We start from the raw sequence: 18,470 nt of genomic DNA on the forward strand, positions 1-18,470 counted from the left end.
TATACTACTACATCGGCAACAAAAAGAAGTGTGTTCAAAACATGTTTGTGTTTGCAAAGTCTGACTAGAAACACTTTACATTTGGCTATGTAATTTGCTTTTTCTTTCAACCATTTGGAACGTTGCCATACTGGAAAATAATAGTTCTACCTAGCATATATTTTCATTCTGGAGCCGCTATGTAGTAATACCCTTCATTGTTGTCATAAGGTAAAATCACCAATCAAATGATAAAGGTATAATTTATGCTAAACTGGTGCTTGGGCCTAGAAGCTTTTTCAGAGACTAACAATTCAGTAGAGACTGCTTTTATACATACGGCTATATAAAATGCTTATTAATGGTAGCAGATGTTGCACTTTAATCCCTTAAAATGATTGTTTGGTACCAGCAGGAGATTTATTAAGCCTGAGTTGTGTGAAGTTGTGTGTGCATAAGCTGCTATTTAGATTGTAAAAATGCCATTGAAAACTGTTAAAAAGTTCTGCCTGTAATTGGCAGAGAGGTATTAGCTCTTCCAAAAGAAGTCTGTGTGTACTGTTGACCCTTTTGCTCCAAACTCTTTATCATTTATCTTCTTGTATTAATGTCACTGAATTATTAATTTATACATTGGGTTGGATGGGGTGAAGGCACCATTTAAATGTGTGGCAAATGTATCCTTATCGCAGAAGACATGAAAGCAGTCATTTTGTGTTATCTGTAAAATGGAAAGGACATTTTAAAATTTCATTTACAGTAATCGACTTCGCTTCCAGTAAAACACCTAGATTATTGCTACCATAATATCATGCTCTTATTAAAATTTTGTAATCTTCTTCACTCTTTTCACTTATAAATAAGGTTGATGGACAAATTCTGGCTTAGTATGCTTTTACTATCTGATTGAGCAGGCAAATTGAGTGTGCTGCTAATTGTGGTTCAAAAATGTAATTCGTATTAGTGGCATGTTGTAGCAAGCGAGGCCAAAATTATGAGCACGATTACTAGGGTAGGTGTTAGGAATTTACAGAATGAATATTTCACACTGCGAAGTACTTATGTCTAAAGAGCAAAGTCATCAAATGACAATTGCCATCAAATTCAGCAGGATTTTGTGAATGTGAAAATCACGATATGAAGGAAATAAACTCCAGAAGGCAATCATTAATGAGGCAGCTAAAATGTGTGAAGATTTGAATACGTTCACAATTGGCAAGACAGTGCATAAATTGGTACCAGGATTTCACTTAAAGTTTAAGATGAAATTTTGAGTTCAGCGTTTCAAAGCTGGTTGGAAGTATGGCTTTCGATAGATAGAGAAATCTAGTATAAGTAGATGAAGCAGAAAATCTGAAAAACAAACCCCAAATGGGCCCATCAACATCAACTTTGTTTATAAATGAGAGAGTGCCAAAGAAGCTCAACATGAAGTTGCTGAAACTTTTTCAATAGCTTCGTAAGTTGTCATCGAGAGAGGCAATTCTGGAAAATGTGTGTACAATCAAAGTTGGTTTAGAGGAGGGGTTCCCAACCTTTAGGAGTATGGGAGCCCTTTTATAAGCTCAAAAAATTTAATGAACCCCCATGCTAATTGTAATTTTAGCCTCTGTTAATTGAAAAAATGCTGCGTGGCAAAATCATCTTTCCAAATATCCCATTCCATTAAAAGCTCCCTGCAGCAGAGAGGTGTTGCTTTCTTTTCTTAATGCAAAGGTCCAATCAAATTGGTATCCCCTTCCTGCACACATCCATAGTCTGAAGATGTACAGTCCTGTCTCCCAACACCAGTGGGTTGCAGTATTGAACTAAGATCCAAGTTCAAATCACCTAGCCATGAAGCCCACTGGGTGACTTTTGGCCAGACACAGTCTCTCAGCCTGACTTATTTCACAGGGTTGATGTAAGGATAAAATGGAAAGGGGTGGGGACTCTGTGTACCACCTTCTGCAACATGCAGGAAAGGTGAGATATAAATGCAATAATAATTAATTAAATAAATACATTTCAGCTGCAGTACTCGTTCTGAGTAAGGGGGTCAGCAGCCGTGCGAGGAGATGGGAGTCAGTGATAGTAACTTCTTCTTCTTGGTAGCTTCACCCTTAGCCTCCTTTGGTGTCTGCCACATGTTTTATAGGCAGATGCCTGTCCTTGGCATACCTGAAAGATGCTATGGTGTTTCAGTAAAAGTCCTCCCCTCTCGTTTGGAGCAAGGGGGAGGTATCATCTGCAGCGGCAGTGGGGAGCAGACAGTGTCCAGGGCGTGGAGACTTTCTCAAAATAATAATAAATAATTAATTTTTTTCCTGTTCATGGCCCCCTCTGGATTACTTCACAGCCCCCCTGGGGATCATAGCCCCTAGGATGGGAACCACTGGTTTAGAGGGAAGCTCTAAATTCCTTCAGATTACACTTCTAACTTCTCTCATATTAATCTCTAAACTTGATGAATTTTTGCAACCAAAGAGAAAACTTAGAACATTAATCTTCATTCCATCTCTGACTTAAAAAAAATAATAACAGCAACATAAACATATATTTTTTGAAAGAAAAAATATTCCCCCATCTTGAACCTACTGCCAGAAGCATTTGCCTCACATGTCACCTCATGGGAAAGCTAATGCTATCCATGTGGGAGAATCTTAGAGGCCCATGAAATTTCTGCATTTGGATACCTTATTAAAGGCCAGAATGTTGTAGTTTCTGTAGTTGACATCATTTGCATAATGTTTCAAATGTGGACTAAGGAAGAAGGGAACTTTTGGATCCAGTCCGTTGCTCACTAGTGCCCCAGTTTTACCTCTTTAACACTAGATAAACATGAAGTCATTTTTGTATTTTGCTACAATGTAGGACTTGTAGTTGAGATTATTCTGCTTTACCTTACATTGATGGACTATAGTTTAGTGGCAGAGCATTTTTTTCCTGCAGAAAGTCTCAGGCTTAATTCTGGGCATCTACAGATAGGGATGGAAAAGACTCCTGTTTGAAACCCTAGAGAAGCTGCTGCTAGTCAGTGTAGATCACATTTTGGGTTCAGTTTTTCAGATTATCTGCTTCATCTATTTACGGTAGATTTCTCTATCTGCCCAAAGCCATATTTAAACCATATTTGAAACGCTGAACTCAAAATTTAATTTTAACCCTAAAATGAAATCCGGGTAGCAACTTATGCACAGTCTTGCCAACTGTGAATGTATTCAGATCTTCATACATTTCAGTTACCTCATTAATGATTGCCTTTTGGAGTTTATTTCCTTCATATCATGAACCTGAGTGAGTCATGTCTATTAACTTCAGTTGGTCTACTCTGAATAGGAGTAGTATTGAATACCACATTGTTGTTGTTGTTGTTATTCCTTAGATGCTTACTACGAAAAAGGGTTGAAGTAACTTACAGTGCAAAAAAAAATTGCAATAAAAATGCAAGAGATTAAAGACAACCATCACAAAAAAAATCATAAACTTGTTCTAAAAGCAGCAGACTCCAACCACGTAACTTATGATCACAACACCAAGACATTAGCTAGCTAAAACAACCACAGAGATAATAAAGATGTTATGAATCAAATGCCGGGTTGGGAAGTCTATGCGTGACACACAAGCAAGCAAGCAAGCTAGCTAGCTCTTAATGTAGGTGTTGGGCAAGTCTCCTTGGAGAGAGGATTACACAACCCCGCTTCGCACCCGGGACTTACCGGTTGCGGGGCGTGTTTGCGGCCCGGGTGAAGCCTGAGCCTCCATGCCTGGAGAGGGCAAGCACGCCGGCTGGGGTGATGCAGTAACGGCGCGCTTCTAGAGGGGGCGAGGCATATGAGCTTATTTAGGCTCGCGCCATCCGCCCCCTCTCCCTCTTCATAATTGTGGCACCCGCCCTACCCTCCCTCTGCTGCAGTGTGATTCATTTGGTCGCCTCCGGGGCCGAGTAGGAATTTTTGGCTTGCCTGCGTTTTAGCCGGCAGGTTTCTTTTGCCTATTCCATACTGTGGTTAGCAGGAAGGGCATTCAGGGTTAGTACAGGTGTTTTTTCTGTGGTTATTAGGTTGATTTGGCTGTTTGAATTTAATACTTAATGGTCGCTTTATTGAGGAAGTGCAGGAAAGGTTGAAGGTGAAGGGCAGCTAGGTGACACCTTTAGGCACCTTTGGAGGTGATAGGCGGTTCCGGAGGCCTGCAGCTCCGGGTTTTACGGCCTGAGGGCAGGATATGGGTCGCCTTTCGGCCAACAGGTCTCATCCACCCGGAGTTTCACGGCACCGGGGGGCGGTGACGCAGGTTGGCCTCCCTACGCACAATTGGAGTGTGGTCAGGGCAAGGGGTTGACAGATTGCACCCCTTTGCCCGACAGGGGTTTGGGTCGCCCGAATAGCTGCAAGCAGGCTTTGCCTGACTCACCAGTTGAATCCCGCACTTATGTTCCCCTTTGCAGGTTCATTGTCATAATATGAATTTGGTTTAATAAAGTGGCCCGTTATTTAACCCATCATATTGTGTCTGCGTCTTATTTCACCCCTGGGTCGCAAACAGAGGAGTGAGAAGGAACTTCTAAAAAAAGACAATGTGTTGCCCTCTAAATTTTGGTGTACAACTCTCATCATCCCTGACTATTGGCCGTGCTGGACTGTAGATAATATTAAGTGGAATGGACTATGGTTTGAGTTGACATAAGGCAGATGCTTTCTATGTTCCTTCATCACTATTGTTGAGAGAAGTAGTAATATTGTAGGATTCAGGTTAATAAGCATAACAGCTTAGGCAAAAAAAGTGGTAGATTTCAGTAAGGTAACCTGAGGTTTTGGAATAATAATGAATATTGAAACCTCTGCATGCATCCCAAATTCTATTGTAATTGGCAGCAGCGCTATTGTTGCATGTGACTAATTTAACTGAGCAGCATATTCAAAGGACTTACCTTGCATTATGTAGGTGTAATCATTACAACCTTGTAAAGTAAGTTGTTACTATTTATCCCCCATGTTGCAGATGGTGGGCCAAGAAAGTGCATCTTGCTGTGTGGTGTGTTCATGGCAGAGAAGTGATTTGAACCAGAGGCTTCCTGATCACAGCTACACCAGGTCTGGGCTGTTCTACAAGACTGCATTTTCTCTGAAGCTCGCATGCCTACACACACTTCATTCCTCATTAGTGTCAGCCAGCTTCATAGGAAAGACATAAATTGAATAGTAGAATACAGCAGTAGCATGTTCCATGGTAACCCTGGCAATACCATGCACTGAACATCATTTTTTTAATTTCCTATAATGGTCACTATTGGAGAAGGGATATAGGGGGTAAGGTGGAATGTCAAACTGTCCCCTTAAGAAAGTTTTCAGCACTGTTAAGTGGAAAGGCAGGTTTCAAATTAAACAAATAAATATGTAAAAGCCAACTAAAAAGCCTCTCTGTCCTCTTGCTGTTACCCTGAAATCAAGGAAGCTGGACCACAAAACCTCGATAATGTTCTGGTGCTGTTTCTTTTGTGAGATTCCCCATTCCCACCCACTGCCTACATCTAGTAGGAGTGCCACCGCCATCGCCCTCTGGTGCTGCCTTCTGCTCATGGAAGCAGTTGCTACTTGTAGTTAAAAACACACACTAGGTGCTTCTTTATTTGGGGGTTGCTTAAATGTGCAGCTTTATAACCTTGTTGTTTGTGAAATGAAATATTTTAATGGTCTAGAAGGGGAATGGGGGCAAACTGGATGTGCAGCAAGGAGAAAGAGGCAGCGGTCCCCCCCAAAACCATAATTATGATAAAGCCTCCTAAATTTGCCGCTCCCCTGCTGCGTAAAGTGGCATGTCTGGAAAATCTCTTTATGTCAGTGACTGACAGCAGGCACTGCTTTCTCTCTCTCTCCTTTTTCTGCTGATGATATGCATGGTGGGGTTAGGTGAAGGGCTGGCTTACAGTTTTGTGTAGCTTCCTTCCACAAGTTGATTTCCCGCTATGGATTCTCTTGCATTGTTTTGGTGGCAATTTAAAGATCCCATGCTATTTTTTTTGTAAGCCAAGTAGTGCATCCCAGCCAACATATTTCTCTTTCTACCTCTTTCAGATATTATTACCATTAGAGATTAAAATAGCACCACGGTCCACATGTGAGATACTGGAGAGAGAGAGCAGTAGCTTTCATGTTTGTCTGCAGAGAGGCGTTCCACTACCTTGAGATAATTAAATGGTCTGTAAAGCATTTGGGGAATAAGGCTTCATGGAAAGCACTCTAATAGTTTATTTTATTTTTTTGTTGTTGGTTTTTAATGGGACTAATCTTTGCTCCATTGGGGCTTTGGGGATATCAGAATGAGAGTAAGGAGTTGAGGAATTCTCTTTACAGATGTACTAATGGTGCTTTTAAAAGACAAAGAGAGGGTAAAAGAGAGAGGAGGGGAATTCAGAATGAGACAGAAGATAGCATTTAACGATCATCATATGTTTACAGTCTAATTAAATATATTTAGTATCAGTGTTGTCATACAAGCTGGCTTTCTCTAAAATGTGAATTATTACATTATCGTGATAAAACAGTGCCTGAGGTCATGGTCTTTATTAGGTCCTGAATCACTTACTCATCAGTTATTCCATTGTTCAGGAATTGTCTCACAACTGTCAAGTGGTTTCAGGATTGCGGTTATGAACATGTGCGGTCCTGTATGGCGAGGTTCTTTTTCTTTCACTATAGTTACAGATTTTTCATAATTGCTTGCATGCTCATCAGATGTGTTTTATCTCCAATTACCTCATTGTTGCCAAGGAATCTCTGTTGGTGGTATTGATGAGCTAATATATGACAGATCTTGGGTCATTATTATTTCATTTAGTGGTTGTATGTGTAGACCAAGAGGGAATCTGAATATTGATTCACTGAATGGCTAGTAACAATGATTTATGAGCTAGGAATTCAGCACAGTGAGCCAAACAGAGTAGCGACATTACATCTTATGAGCTACCATTGATTTTGTTTCATATTTCGCTGCACAATGATTAGACCATGATATCACAAATATTACCTCTGAAGCTATGTTCTTTCTGGAAGAATCAGGATTGCAGAGTTAATTATCAATAATGCAAATACATATTTATCTACACAGACTACAGAAACATTGCTCTTCCTCCTCTTCCTTAATGCTTTTGCTGTCACCATTGGTTATTTCTGACCTCATCCCTCTCCCAGTGTTGTCTGGACTTGAATGTGCATTTCTTAATACATTTTCCAAAGCAGACTTAAGTTGTTTTAAAATGGGTGGGGTGCCCGTAGAGTGAAAAAAATAGCAGTGCAAATCTGGGGGTCTATCTACATATGTTTGTCGAAGAAAGAGACATACTTTTATAGGATGTAATCTACACACAGTGGAAGGAAAAGACAGTTCCACAATTCCAAACATGTGCAGCTTACCTCCAGGTGGTTGTGCCATCAACATAATACTCAAAATATGTTTTGTTAAAATACATAACAGAAGGCAAAGTTTCTCCATCTCTACAGAAAGTTTTCTATGTTGAATGAAATCCCCATAGCACTTTATATTTTGTATGTCTTCACAGCTCTAAACTGTTCTGTAGCCAGGGATACGTAACTTGTGGCCCTCCATATATTGTTGGACTTTAATTCCCTTCAGCGTGGCCATTGTTCAGGTTTGATGGGAGTCCAACAACATCTGGAAGACCTCAGGTTTAGACTGAGTGCCTGTTCAAAAGTTATTTAACAGTGTGGACAGTATTTAATCCTACATAGGAAACAGAAATAATGAGGGTCAGGATTTTTTTTGGGGGGGGGAGAGGGAGTGTAGTTCCTCCACTTCAGGCTGCAGGTCTCATATTTGATTGTCCTATCTCCTGTATGGAAAACTGGGCTCTAGGTTTGCCTAATCCATTAATCCTTCCCCTTGTTCCTGTGTTGCGTTATTTATGAATTACTACATTTATAGCCTACTCTTCTGATATATCCTCCGATATGATTTATGCTCACAAATGTATGATTTTTTTAAAAAGCAGAAAATGCAGCATAACACCATTGAAGAGTTTCAGCCCATGGGCACATTTGGAATTTTGAGATAGTGTTGTGGGCACTTCACTGTTAAAAATTGGGGGCAGATAGGAATAATGGCTTTATTGCACTAATGTCCTTAGCTGCTCCATCTTTTCTCTCCATTCCACTTTATCCACCCATGCCTGACTCTGGCTGCTTTTTAATGTCCAATTAGAACTGTTCTCTCTCTTCTGATTGGACAGTATCAGCAGAGACAACTGTTCTCTCTCTTTTCCAAGTCTGTTGGCCAATCAAAAGATAAGAGGGCTTAGGCAGACAACATGGGTGGTGCTTGGGAGAGTGAAGACAAACTCAGATGGCCATTATAATTTATAACTGGGAGTGGAGGGGAGTAGAAAGTCTGGGGGTATGCTAATAGGCATCTTTGGGCATACACTGTGGACACACTGGGGGCACCATGTTGGGGACTCTCTAGTGTATGGGCAGGTTGATGGAGAGGTGGATGATCCAAGTTACACAATATTTGCATAACAAAATTGAAGATTTCTCTACTGAGAAATCTAATTTATGACATCTCTTACTTGCTTGAGTCTCTCATATCTGGTCAAGTGACTAAATGTGAAAGCACCAAAACAGCACACAGTTTTTTCCTTGGGAACTGAGGGGGGACGCAGGGGATTTGCAGGCATCATGTTATGGTGTGGCCTGTTTCAACTCTAGTAGTTATCTCTGTCCTAAAGGACCTAGAGGGCTGTATGACGTATTTTAGCCACTAAAAGGGCTTATGTAAGAAATAGGCTAACTAGTAACCATCTTCAGGTCAGAAATAGCAACAAGGCTACTGATTGTCTTAACATTATGTTGAGGACGTCCCCACCCCCGTCCTGTTACATGGATAGTTTCAGAATTCAGAATAGCTATTTCTGTTCTAGAGCAAAGCTGTGTGTGTATCTGTCACACTTCCGTAGTCATTGACAGAAGCCACAGGAGAGCCTCAGCAGTGGGGCAGAATGGAGGAAACGACTAGCTGAATGGTTTGTGTATAGACTTTACAGAAGTTAAATAGCTTATGTGTAGATTATCATGGAAATAGGCTTTTTTTTTTTAAGAGAAAGTGGCGACTCATGCAGACAAAAATCGCTTTAGGGTGCAATGCACTTACAGACTCACGGTACTGTTCTTTCTATCCAATATGAGGTATTGTGTTTCCAATTTTAGTTTCCTTTATCGTTTTTAAAAAAAAATGTACCAAGTTTAAATAAGTATTTCCTGCATGGTTCAAGTAGCCCCAAACTTTTGTAATGGTGTGGGGAGGATTCAGTTGCAGCGTGGTTGGCTCTAAGCCCACTTAAAATACAGTTGCAACTTGCAAGCTCTGGAAGTCAAGGCTTTATTTAACCCAATTATTCAGGATGGTTAAACAAACAATGAAGTATGTATAACCCACAAAGCTGATTTGTTGCCAAGTCCCCAGACTTGGTTTTATTTTGTCAGGTGGATGTTGGGCCCTGGGCTGATGACGTTATTTACATTGGGATGTCAGCTGTGAATGGCATGTGTGAACCTCCTTCTTATTTGAAACTCATTTCCCCCCTTCTGCTTTTCACATGCCAAGAAAAGAAAGGTCATAAAGCTTATCAAGTATGTTAAATTCCTCACCCTGAGCTATGCAAAGCTTCATGTGACACATCCATTCCAGAGCTACAGACATGTCTGGTCACAGACCCATTATGTTTGTCTGCTTTTACTTCAAACAAATTATCTGCATTCCATGAAGAAAAACAACAGACGCACATGCCTAGCTGGAAAAAGAAGTTAAGCAAGGGAATGGAGCAACCTTCTCAAAAAGAGACTGTTGGAAATCCTTATCAGCATTGACAGTAAATGAAATAGTTGTCTCTCTTCATCTAAGGATTTGCAGCTACCAGTTTCTCAGCTGAAACTGTATTGTCTGTTTTTTTTAAAAAGGGGGGGAAATAATTACTATGGAGTAGCTTTTTTAAAAAAATTCTTTTTACAAAGTGCTTTGCAATAGTAGTTGCATTTGCCCTCGCCCTCACAACAACTCTGCAAAGTAGATAAGTCTTACACCCTGTGAATAGGGAATTGAATCCGAGAGATAATAACTTTGTGAAAGTCACATTAAAACTGCTATCCATGGATAAGTAGACTGGTAAATTTCTGTTCCATAAGATGGAGAATTTATTGAACTCTCCCGTCTTTTGTTTCTTTCTTTTTCAGTTGCAACATGTCCTGTCCTGGGTGCATGCATACTTTATAGCTGTTCATTATTTTCCTGTTTGTTTATTTGTTTTTTGATGCTCATAAAATCTAGCCTACGTAAAGATTGAAAATGAGACCTATTTGTTTTGCAGTTCTCGCACGGGCCTAGAAGTGTTTAATGAAAGGAATGGTAAACAGCTTCAGATTGTGCCTCTGGTGTCCATAGAGTGATCAGCATATTTAACATGCTCAGCATGCCTCTAAGATATTACAGCTGATAATAGTTGTAATTGACTTGCAGACTCTCTTCTCCCCCCCCCCAACAGGGGGAGTAGTCAAGAGAACAAGCTGTTAGGACACAGGAATCTATCTATCATCTATCTATCTATCATCTATCTATCTGGGAGATCAGTCAATGGGTTTACATGAGCAGGAAAGAAACAAACAGAACAATAGTGTAATGGTAATAGGTAACCTTTATGGTATTGAAGATCATAAGGCTGGGAAATATTAACAACACAAGAGTGCCTGGGTGGTTGTATTTTTTTTTGTACCTTTCTTATTAGCCCCAGCAAAGGTTAATCTTGCTCGCTTATTGAATGAGAACTCCCCAGAGTGGCCAAGCATTATCCTGTGTTAACAAGAACGGATGGAACTAGCCTGTCTGAAAAACAGTTCTGTGCAGAAATGTTCAAATCGTAACTGGTGAGAAATGAAGGAGGCTATACCGGAATGATGATCGGCAATAAAAATAGTTTCTTTATCTTTCTCTCATTCCCCCACTTTCTACTCACTGCCCCCCAAATCCCATTAGTTTTCCTGGGAGTGATTGAGGTAGACCACTGTGTCGCTGTGGATGGAGAGGATAAATTGTAAAGCCAAAATGGGTTTTGTATAGTATTTTGCTTGTCATGAAGGTAGATTCTCCTTTGTGAGTAAACTATGTTGTAGTGATTAACACGGGATCCAGTCCAGTGGGACTTGAGCTTTGTGATTTCTCTTTTGGCTTAGATTCATGGTGCATGTATATTTATTCCATACTGTTTCAGGCTTCGCTAAAGCACTGATGTATCACTTCAGAGTGAACAGCAGCTGAGTGCATAAAAATGACTTTCTTACTGTAACACTGGGTCACCTTGGTCAGGTCTCATACTCACTGTGCTATTCCCTTTCCTGATACTGCATTCCTTCTGTATGACTCGGATGGAAATGTTTTGTGTTAGAAACCCAAAATTCAAAGTGTTAATTAATGGAAACGGTTGAGTACAGACCTAGAGATAAGACTCTCTCTTTCTTTCCTGGTGGTCTTGAACACTGCAGTGTTTTTAATAGAATAAAAGTCTCTTTGTAGCTGTTTTGGCCATTTATTTTCTCTTTATGAAGGAAACAGGTTACATACCTTAGATTATTTACCATCTAAGACTCTCCATGAGAGCCATGCTAGACTATGACTTAGGAGACCATGGTTCGAATCCCCACACAGCCATGAAGCTCACTGGGTGACCTTGGGCCAGTCACTGCCTCTCAGCCTCAAAGGAAGACAATGGTAAACGACTTCTGAATACCGCTTACCATGAAAACCCTATTCATAGGGTCGCCATAAATCGGGATCGACTTGAAGGCAGTCCATTTACATTTAAGACTCTCCATATGCAAGACTACTCAGATCTGATACATGTGTTCAGAAAAAGCATGAGGCATATCTCTTATGAGATTGATCTAGTTGAAAATGCTGATGGAAGGATGCATGAATTCTTCCCAATATCAAGAATTCCCTGCGTGTGGAAAGCTGGTGTGTCAGGGAGAATTTCTAGCCAAACCTTTTTTCCTGACATGGTGGATTTCTAAAGGAGGAATTCCACATGTGTATTTTAAGTGGTTCAGTCTCAAGAGCATTTTACTGTGTACTTTTTATGAATATGTAGATTAGCACTCAATTTGTATTGCCCCTGGGCATGTTTTCACCATATTCAGAAACAAACATGGATAAAGCATGGTGAAAAGATTAACTTTCTGCACAAATCTTCACAATATATTCTTGTGGATGGTGGGATAGCAATTTGAGTACAGAATCAGGAAATGGTAGTTAGAACTAATCATGAAGCAGAATGATGGTGATTTTTATCAGGATGGCCCAATCTGCATGTCACAGCAAATTGTTATTAATGATTTGCCATGAATGCACCAATCTGGGCTGTTATCCTCCTATCTCCCAGGGTGCAGAGGAAATAAAGCATGATCCATGGCTGAGTATCAGTTTGAACCAAGAATGATTTGTTTTGCTCCCAGCAAGCCACACTCAGTAACCATGTTTGCCTACAAATTGTACTGTATTGTGACTGAAACAAACCATGAACCCTGGTTCAGATACAATTCTAACCCAGGATACACTTTTTGTTTCTCCCCAATGCTAGCGGGGAAGAGCATAGCAGGTGCAATCAGTTCATGCACAATAATCCAAGATTTATGGTACCTCATGCGTAAACATGGAATGTGCTTTTGATGTAAAATTAGATTTCCATATTGACTCTGTTGCATTGTCATTGGTGCTGTTAAATATAAACTACATTATGGTTGGTTACTGTTTGTCAGTGATCAAAGGGGGAAAGAGGGCAGGGAATGTCTTCCAGAACCGGAAAGAAAAGGTGACTTTTAGGTGGCTTTATCACTTCTTGGCCTTCCTTTGTGTATAGGATTATGAAGTGTGATGTCTTAACCTAGTTTTATTCCATATTCTGACCTACAGAGTGCAGTAGAGGCAGTAATTCTAACCTGGGGAAAGAGTGTATGAATATATCTTGCTGGTTTTCCTAATCCTAGTTTTTCTTTTTCCAATGCAATTTTATGTATGGCCAATGCTGACAGCATGCCTCCAAGAACTATGAAAATGTCAGCGTCCCTTTTGAAGTTTTTGAGCAAGTGGGTGCCATCTTGGCTATGCTTTGCTGAGATTAGGTTTTAATGGTTTTTCAAAATTTCCAGAACATAATGCATGATGGGCATCTTTCTTCCCCCAAAATAAGAGCTCTCTGAGTTGATGTATGTAAGGCTATTGAAGGTCTAAGAATAACGTGTCTTCTGCCACCTATTGTCTACAACGGATTGAAAGTTGGTAGCTCCTGTACTTGTCTAATCTTGTTTTCTTTAAGTATGCATGCACACACAAAAAAATTTGGACATCCTTTTGCTTTCCAGGCAGGATGTTTCTGAAGGATACCATGATATTTCCCAGAGGGAAGGATTTAAGTTTCCAGTGAAGTTTTCCAGGCAGCTTTGGTTGCACTCTGAAATCCAATCTGCCTTTTGGCTCTAGATACAGTCTTCCTTCTCCATTATCAGGCCGAAGTAGAGGTTTTTTTGTTGTTGTTTTTGTTTTTAAATTAAAGGTCTGAAGGGAAATAGGCTGTTTGCACAGAATGGCCACTTACTATAATCTACGTTTTCTGTTTGCAAAGAGGTAACCTAATATGGCTTTTCCTCCTGGTGTTGTCTGTTTTGGGCTTAGTTGTTGTTGTTGTGAGATTCCAGTTACTCTGCCTCCTTATCTGCAGCAATTACATGGTCTGAAAGACAGGGCTGTCAGCAATATCTTTACACACAAGTGTGCTCTGGCTCCAGGTTTGATGCCTGTGGATTAGATCTGTGCAATGACACTGGAAATGCAATTTGCTTTGCTTTGCTTTGTTTATAGTATTGATTAATAAGGGGGGATTCACATTTGAGGTATACTAGCTAATTGTTTGGGGAGAAGATCAGGGTATTAATTAATATTTGCTTTTCTGAGGGTGTGTGTGTGTCTAGAGATAGATTTAAGTAAACAAACAATTCAAAATCTAGTCTACCAATTTTACATAAAAAACTTTAGATTTTGATACAGATTCTTAGATATAAATTTATTTGACGCAAACACTAGGGATAGATAAAGCCCCAACTGCTGACTTTTGGCTTTCTCTTTTAGTACAACAGGCAGATACACTTTGCTGCCACCTTCCACGTTCCCAGTACTTTCTTTGATACAGACTTACTGGTTTGCACTGTTTGTCAGCCAACAGTTGCTGCTGCATCTCCTACTGTATTGTCCCAGACACATCCTCAGGCTACTTTAAATCATGTCAGACACCTCAGATCAGGTCCATGCTTAGGGTAAAGTCTATTCACACTGCCACTGTTTTCTCTGGCTTGACAGACGTTGCCCTCTCCCCTCCCAGATAAAATGGCCTTCAATTTTCCTCAGTGTTCTGAGTCTTTCCTTCCTTCCTTTCTGCCTTCCTACAAACAACAACCCAGTGAGATGACATGTGGCAGAACACACAGGCTTGTCACTGTACAACAGGAGGACACCCCCACTCCTTTCAGAATGATTTGTGCAGCTGAGCAGTCCATCTTGCATTATGGTCGGGAAATCGAAAAGGCCCATTAAAACCAAATCTCAGCAAATCTAAAAATCCTCTGAATGGTTTGGGAGTAATCAAAAGGCTGGCTTAATTTCTCTTGCAGTCATTAATGTGCCTCAGCCATGCGCTCAAATTATTCTAATGGCTAGGGTCAAGTCGCACTGTACTGTCTGTAAAGTGTGTGAAATGGTTTCAGCAATTACTCTTCTGGGTTGTGACAGGTAAAGAGTTAATCTAACTTTTGCACTCTTCTGTTTTTGTGCCCATGTGTGCCTGTCCATAGGTCAGTTGACCATTATTAGCTGAATGGCTTTGGCCGGTTCACTAACTGGGGGACAGCTGTTTCCAAAAAAAGAAGAGGAAGAAGTGTCATCTTTTCAGCTATACATGCCAGGCTCTTTGCAGCTTCTATAGATTTTTCAGCATAGAAAGCTCTCCTCGCTTTGGGTGAAAGACTCTGAGATGTAACATGACTATTCCTTTGTGTCAGCTTCAGGAAACTCCTGCAGCAGCTGACGTGCCACCACTAGATTAACTGGTGATGGATTTTTTTTTTCACCTCTAGGTGCTTGGACCATTGCCAGGGAGAGAACTATGCTTTGTTTGTCTGCACTGAACCTCTTCCCCTTTGCCACTGAAAGTGACCCACTGCGTGCCCTGTACTGAAACATTTTGTGTGTGTCAGAGTATGAATCCTTTTACCCCTTGTGCTTGTTCAGAACTTGTTGGCTGTATTTACATGTTACCAGTAGTGCAGTGCAAATTCAGAAGTACAGGGTCCCTTCATGTTAATCACAGCCATGTCCCTCCCCCTTTTCTGCTGTGGGGTTGATAATGAGATCCTAGATCATGCCTAGGAACCAATAAGCATGAAAGAGGAGAGTGTTAGCTACTGAGAACAGTCTTCTCAGTGTTTGACTCACCTCCTTTCACTCTGATTGACTCCAATCTGTAGGAAAGGACAAGGAAGCGTGTTAAAGACTTTTCTCAGTGGCTGACACACTCCCCTTTCATGCTGATTGGCTTGTAGGATGGTGGAGACATTGGGACCCTGCTCCCAAAAAAATAAAGTGTCTAAGACCCCCCGAGACCCTGCATGACTACACCCCTGCATGTTACAGGGAAGGAATCCCCAAATCTAGCAGAACGGGTGTCTATGTTATGGGCAAAGGAAGACTTATAGGAACACAAGAAGCTGCCTTATACCAAGCCAGGCCATTGGGGTCCATCTATCTCAGTATTGTCTTTCCAGCATTTCAGACAAGATTCTCTTCCTCCCTACCTGGAAATGCCGGGGATTTAACCAGGGACCTTCTGTGTACAAAGCATATAATCTGCTACTGGGCTACAGCCCTTTCCCTCTGCTAATAGAACCCTGTTTTTTGTGCCTGTTGACATAAAAATAGTAGGACTGAACTTGGTGACATGTCTTGCTTCTGGTCCAGTCTCAGCTCATGGGGGCTCTCTCAGGAAGAAGCCTGTCTTACAGTGAAAGCTGGGAAGATGGCCGACCTGTGGTAGTCCCTTTCAGGGCTGGACAGCACAGCTGGAGTATGAGAATTCATAATAACTTGTAGATTTAATTGTAGGGTTATAGATAGAACACAAGGATCAGCCAGCAGGGATTTGGAAGAAGAGGCTGTTTGTCTCGTCTTTCATTATAACTGTCTTCAAAATGATAGAGTACATATACATGATCAGCTCCCTATTTTTTTTCTTTTGAAAGCCAAATTTATTAATGTATTAAGAGTAATGATGAGAGCTAGTGTGGTGTAGTGGTTAAGGTGTTGGACTATGACCTGGGAGACCAGGGCTCAAATCCCCACACAGCCATGAAGCTCACTGGGCCAGTCGCTGCCTCTCAGCCTCAGAGGAAGGCAATGGTAAACCCCCTTGAAGGCAGTCAATTTCCATTTTCCATTTTAAGAGTAATGATTATATTTCAGTACTAAAAATCAGAACCATAGAATTAGATATGGTGAGCATGCATGTGCATACTTGCATATATACACATGCACACACAATCATGCATTAAAAGTGCAAGAGAAACCCACCATTTTCCACCAGACAATGGTTAAAGTGTAGGATTGGTTAAGTGCATTAAGAGCAGAGCTTGGAAGTAATTAGTTACAAAAATGAATTACTTGTAATTTATAATTTTTTTGAGGAACGAGTGGGTAATTCCTTTACATTTTTATTTTAATAGAAAGAGAAGTAATTTTATTACTTTTGAGGAGTAATTGTAATGTTTCCAGCATTACTTTTTGGCTTTACTTGGGGGGGGGAAGCAGGGGAAGTCTTCTGCTCCTCTGATTTGTGGATGAAAATGATGTCCCTCAAACTGGGCTTCTGTGCAGCATCGCTCTTCCTTCATGCTCTGTGGGGGTGTAGGAGGCATCGTGGGAGAGTGAGACGGGGTGGAGTTGAGAAAACAGTTGTTTAAAAAACTGGAGGCAAGAACATGGATAAAGGAGGAGAAGGAGGCAGCAGCAGAATGGAGATAAAGAACTGTGGAGGTGAAAATGTGTGTGTGTGAATACTGTGTTTGCACTTGGCACACAAAGCAGCCTCCGCTACCCTCCCTGGCTACTTTGCTGCATTTGCAGTGTTTTAACTTTTTTGCATCTCAGAGGAAAATGTTTGCTTGGGTGGGTGTCCCTTAGTTGGTGGCAAGGCAGGGCCTGGGAGGTGGTTGAGTGAGAGAAATTATGCTTGCTGGTGGAGAGTGTGTGTGGGGTTGCACTTGGTTTGACATGCAAAGATCTGAGTAGTGGCCTCTGCCTCCCTCCCCGCCTCCCTTACCAGCGGAGAGATCACCCCTGGTATCTTATGGATAAAAAGAATTATTCTACTACCTCTGTTTGTTTGTGTGTGTTTATTTTTAATGTTGTTTTAGGTAATTTAGTGTGCAGCAGCCAACGCCAGCACTTTGTAGGCACTCTAGTTTTTTCAAAAGTAACTTAAGTGTAATCGCAGTGATTATTTTTGAGTAACAGTAATCCATTTCTTTCAGAACAATTGTAATGGCAATTTATTCCTTTTTGGAGCCATGTAACAGTAATTGTAATTTATTCCGTTTTAAAAATAATCTTCTAAACTCTGATTAAGAGACACGTGTGTTTTGTGAAAGATGGATGCTGTAAAATTAATATTAAGCAGTTGAAGACTGCAATCCTCAGCACATATACGATGAAGTAAATTACATTGAAATCAGTAGACTTTACTTCTGAATAATGTGGTTAGGATCGGGCTGGGTTTTTTTTTATGAATGGGTTTTCTTTCTAGGAATAGTCCATAGGTAACTGAACTGGGAAAGTCCCGTTAGATACAAAAGGGCTTTTATTGCCTTTTACTAATCTGAACAGATACCCTGTAAGGCAGGTCCTTATTGTTTTTTCCTCTCTTCTTTGAAAATCTTGGAACCTCCAAAGTGGCTGGGTCGGTTCATGGTAGCAAGAGTTGAAACCCATACCTTCAGTGTCTTAACTCCAGGAAACCACAGTCACTGCAGGTATGGTAGTAGTAATCTTTAATAGAATGATTGAATGTGGCTGATTTAGAGACGTAAGCAACAGCAGGGTGGATTTGGCAGGATTCTTTTCTCTTTCCCCCCCTTTCTGGCTGCTTGCAGGATTTTTTAAAGAACAACAACTCTGGAGCTCACATAGTTGGTTTGACTCTGCTGTTCTTTGGCAGAGCAGTGAGGAAAACAAGGGCCACCAGAGCTGTTGGGTCTGCAGACTACATTGCAGACTTAGTTGTTTGCATTTGGGAGGTTGCTTTTGTAGCCTTAGCAGTAGATGTTTTGAAAGAGAGATTAAAGTTCCCAGAGATGTGTAGTGCTTGGCCTCCCTCTGTGCTGCAGAAAGTTCTTTGCTTCCCAGTTACA

General features: G+C 40.8%; 1 protein-coding gene across 18 annotated transcripts in view; it reads left to right on the plus strand.

Moving 5' to 3' along the window:
- Positions 1–18,470, plus strand: part of ADGRL2 (adhesion G protein-coupled receptor L2) — a 252,946-nt gene that overhangs the window by 33,114 nt on the left and 201,362 nt on the right. For 4 of the 18 annotated variants that reach the window (XM_061633468.1, XM_061633469.1, XM_061633466.1 and 1 more), the window contains exon 2: positions 18,013–18,092. The exons of 12 other annotated variants lie outside the window; for them this stretch is intronic. The gene's annotated coding sequence lies outside the window, so the exon portion shown is untranslated. Of the gene's footprint in view, positions 1–4,962; positions 5,055–9,138; positions 9,162–18,012; positions 18,093–18,470 lie in introns of those variants that run through there. 2 more of the 18 variants (XM_061633470.1, XM_061633476.1) reach the window with 2 other exon arrangements.

This window comes from Rhineura floridana, chromosome 6 (genome assembly GCF_030035675.1).
Source record: "Rhineura floridana isolate rRhiFlo1 chromosome 6, rRhiFlo1.hap2, whole genome shotgun sequence".
In the NCBI taxonomy this organism is placed as follows: Eukaryota; Metazoa; Chordata; class Lepidosauria; order Squamata; family Rhineuridae; genus Rhineura; species Rhineura floridana.